Source organism: Otolemur garnettii, unplaced genomic scaffold (genome assembly GCF_000181295.1).
Source record: "Otolemur garnettii isolate 467f Iridium unplaced genomic scaffold, OtoGar3 scaffold00077, whole genome shotgun sequence".
Taxonomy (NCBI): Eukaryota; Metazoa; Chordata; class Mammalia; order Primates; family Galagidae; genus Otolemur; species Otolemur garnettii.
The window spans coordinates 1,046,440-1,050,915 of NW_003852472.1; positions in this window are offsets into that span (position 1 = coordinate 1,046,440).

Consider the following 4,476-nt stretch of genomic DNA (forward strand, 5'->3'; position numbering starts at 1 on the left):
AGCCTGTTTTAGGGACTGCACCCGGCTCTCCTGTCGTCCTTGCTCCTGCCCTGGCCTCAAGCACATTGGGGAAAATGGCTTCTCCCATTCACTGACTGGGGGACAGCCACTTGCAGGGCTGCCCTCGAGCCCTTCCTGACATGGCACCTGCCCAGCACCCACATAGCTCTAGATTGGGGGTACAGCCGAGGGGCTGCCTGCTGGTCGTTGGGCAGCACCTGAATGAAGGCCCCACAGCACAGGGAGTCCGTCAGGATTGGGGAGGGAGTGCAAGTCATAGGGCCTTGAACACAGGGATGAGGAGTTGGGCCCTGGGTAGGTCAGTGAAGTCCTGCAGTGTGGACAGGCGGTGGAGCAGGGTGTCTCTATATGAAGCCCTGGAGGAGTTGGATATTGGGGGAGGCTGGAGTTCCCAGCTCTGACAGAAACTCAAATTTAGAAGCGACCTAGAGCGTCCCCGTCTGCCCTCAGGTGGAGTTTCAGCTGTGGCTCCCATGTCCCCAAGCCCCAGAGACATGCCTGCTCACCATCCCAGCTCCTGCCTTCAGGTAGTGCTCCCTCTGAGAAAGACCTTGTTCCTGCTGAGCCAAAGTCCACCTCCCCTTCCCCCAGTTTTACTCTACCCTCTAATTGGGGCCACAGACCTACTGTTCCCCTGCCCAAGAGTTCTCTTGTAGGGAATGGGCCAATGATGTATGTTTCACCCCTATCCCATTGAAGAGGCACTAGCACCCTGAGGTGTCCCCCAGGGCATTGCTGCTCCAGCTACTAGCCTGATGCACAAAATTACCAGGAAGAGGTAGAGTGGCACCTCCTGCTGCTGCCATGGGCCAGGGCCCAGGAGAACATCCTGCTTCCTCGGCTTCCAGCATGTCCATTCAGTTGTGGTGGGAGCCCCTCTGCCCCTTGCCCTGATGGTTTGGGGTCTATTCCAGGTCAACTGCAAACCCCCATCCCACTCCAACAGGAGCAGGGGGCTTCAGGCGTGAGGCTTGGGCTGGGCAGAGGACCAGGTTGGGAGAGCTCTGTTTTGCTGCCTCAGTACAAATTTCCCTCTCTGGTAAGTTAGCCAAGCCCCAGGTGTCACCCCTAAGGCTGAAACTTCATCCTCACATCTCAGGAGTTGTGCCCTGTAGAAGGGCTCAGAGGTGGCTTCGGGAGTGGACTTATGATCTGAACACATAATGTGTTGCCATCCTTCGGGCCCTCTTGTCCCTCCCTCCTGATACCATCAGCCACTACTGAGGCCACTTTACATGCTAAGTGCTCAGAACAGAATCTGGCCACAGGAAGAGACAAAAAAGACACTGAATGGAAGGCCAAGATACGAGGGTCCGTGTCCACCCTAGGGGCAGTAGTCAGGCACTGTTACCTGCAGTGTTCCCAGGTGAAAGTGAATTCAGGGGAGAATGACAAGAGAAGATGACAGGGTGACCCACTGGGTTCTTTCCCCAGGGAAGTGGCAAGAAGCCCCCCACAGCAGTAGGTCAGTGAAAAGGGGGCTCTTCCCACAGTGTAGCCACCAGGGCAAGACCAATAGACCTGTCACTCAAAGTGGTCCTCCCAAAATGCCCAGACAGGTGAAATTACAGCAGTGGCATTTTCAGGATGGTTTCATTTGATCCTCTACAAGTTCAGATGCTTGCTCTGTACCAGACCAGGCCAGTCGGATAACTAGAAATTCAGCCAAGCAGGCCAAGGGCTAAGACTACAGGTGCACTGGTTGGCTGCGATGGCTGAGAGGTGAGATGTATGCAGCTACAAGGGGAAGCAAGGTGGAGAGAGCCTTGAATGCCAGGTCTGGAGGTTGGTTCGAAGTGTAAGGCACTAAGGAGCCAGTGCCAATTAGAAATGGAGGCAAGAATGGATTGGAGGGAGGAAAAGTGAATCCAAAGGGCCAGGATGGCTGCAGTGATTCGGGGCAAGGGGCGGGGCTGGGCTGGGCTGGGGTGGCAAAGGAAGAGGAAGACAGCACTGGAGGATAGCTCATTGGTAGAGAGGCTGGGGGTGAGAGGGATAGCGTGGTTGGGAGATTTCACTTGGTCTAAAGCAGTGGTTCTCAACCTTCCTAATGCCACAACCCTTTAATACAGTTGAGAACTGCTGGTCTAGAGGTTGGCATTGTGGGACCCATTTTGGGGTCCACCAAGAGGGGCTGCAAAGAACACAGAATGTCATCGGTGCCCCTAGAAGAGGAGACAAGACATCTTGCTTTCTCCAGCAAGAGTCTTTCAGGGCCTGGCACCCTTTCTCTAGCCCAGGATCATAGCCATCCAACACCTGGCTATCAGAGCTCCCAGCTTCTCCCGCAGGGGAGAGATGGGGTTAGGCATCTCCCTACATGAGCCACAGACAGGTCATTCTGGCTACTCTAAGGCAAAGAGTTGCTCCACTCTTCTTGGGTGAGAGGAGGAAGCTCTGGACCCAGAGGCCGGTCCAGACTAAAACTGCAATGGTCCCATAAACTTGACCAAGAGTGCCCTATTCTCAGAGGGCCCCAAGTTGAACCAAGGGTGCAGTGTCTCCCTGGCAGGGAGCCTAGGCCTGACTGCATAGATCCTTCCTTGGTGATCCTCCAGGCAAACTAAGAAGTGAAAAAATGTCTACATCCTGCTTCCAGACATGAGGCTGAGTTTGCTCAAGGTAGCTCATTCCCATGCAGATCCAGGCCCGTCTGCTAGAGGAGGAGAGCAGTCCACACCTGTGCCTGCCCCATCAAAATGGAATCAGGTGTTTTGTAGCCCCGAAGGTAGCACATTCCTTCAAAAATGGAATTGGTATATCGGGGATGATTGAAATAAACAATCCCTGCCAGTGGGCACTTCTTTTATGCTTTTCTTTTCTTTTTCCTTTTTTTTTTTTTAAGATTGTGAGCGCCCCCCCCCCGACCTTTCACAGCCTATACTCTTATTAAAATCAAGATCAAGGTTTGGCACCTATAGTTCAGTAGCTCAGTAGCCCAGTGAGTAGGGCGCCAGCCAAATATGCCAAAGTTGGTGGGTTGGAGCCCAGTCCTGGCCTGCTAAACAACAGTGACAACAGCAACCAAAAAATATCTGGGCACTGTGGTGGGTACCTGTAGTCCCAGCTACTTGGGAGGCTGAGGCAAGAAAATCACTTAAGCCCAAGAGTTTGAGATTGCTGTGAGCTGTAATGCCACAAGGGCAATATAGTAAGACTCTGTCTCAAATAAATAATAATAAATAAATAAAATCAAGAGAAGTTTTGCCAGTCTGCTCTATGGGAAGTTTCTGTCCTTGAGCTCACCTTAGCTTCTGGTGGGCACTTCTAACCTCTGCAAGTTCAAGCCCCTTTGGGATAGAAAAAATAAATTTCCTGGAAACTAGCAGGCTTTTAAATCCCTAGTATTAAGAAATAGCGAAGCAATGCATCAATACAAATTTTGAGTAATTTCTTTCTTTTTTTTGAGACAGAGCCTCAAGCTATCCCCTGGGTAGAGTGCTATGGCATCACAGCTCACAGCAACCTCCAACTCCTGGGCTCAAGCAAGTCTCCTGCCTCTGCCTCCCAAGTAGCTGGGACTATAGGCGCCCACCACAACGCCGGGCTATTTTTTGGTTACAGCCGTCATTGTTGTTTGGCGGGCCCAGGCTGGATTAGAACCCGCCAACTCAGGTGTATGTGGCTGGCGCTTTAGCAGCTTGAGCCAATTTTGAGTAATTTCAATCATTCTCCCAAAATTATTTAAAAAGAAAAGAAGACTAGGCACAGTGGCTCACACTTGTAATCTTAGCACTCTGGGAAGCTGAGGTGGGAAGATCACTTGAGCTCAGGATCACCTGAGCTCCTGAGCAAGAAGGAAACCCAGTCTCTACTAAAAATAGAAAAATTCCCCAGGCGTGGTGGTGCCTGTAGTTTCAGCTACCCCAAAAGTTGGAACAGGAGGATGGCTTCAGCCCGGGTATTTGAGGTTCCAGTGAGCTACAGGCAACTGTAGCTCAGGCAACAGACTGAGACCCTGTCTCAAAAAGAAAGAAAATAGATGCACCTAGCCAAAACTACCATCCTGTGGATGGGAAGCTTTCTGCACTGCCCATCTCTATCCCAAAACACACCAGGTCAAGAGTTTCTAATCTCTTGTGCCTCAAGCCCCTTGGCAGTCTGATGAAGTCTATAGTGCTCTACTCAGAATAATGTTTAAGATGCATGAACTAAAATGCCTAGACTTATGAAGGAAACCAATTATAATGAAATTCAGCCAAAATATTAAATACAATCAAAAAGCAATCAAAATATTTTTTAAAATTTGTGATATGGTAATACAGAGCTTCTTTATTAACACTTTAAATAGCACGCTCTAACAGAGGCTCTCCTAACTACTATAATTTCAAAGTATGATGAGTGTAAATGATAGTTCAGCGTTTCTGCAGCAACCTAGATGTGCTATGAAAAGCTCCCTGATTTCCATTGGTGGCAAAGTGACAGCGGCTGCTAATACTGTTGCAGTTTCTCCTT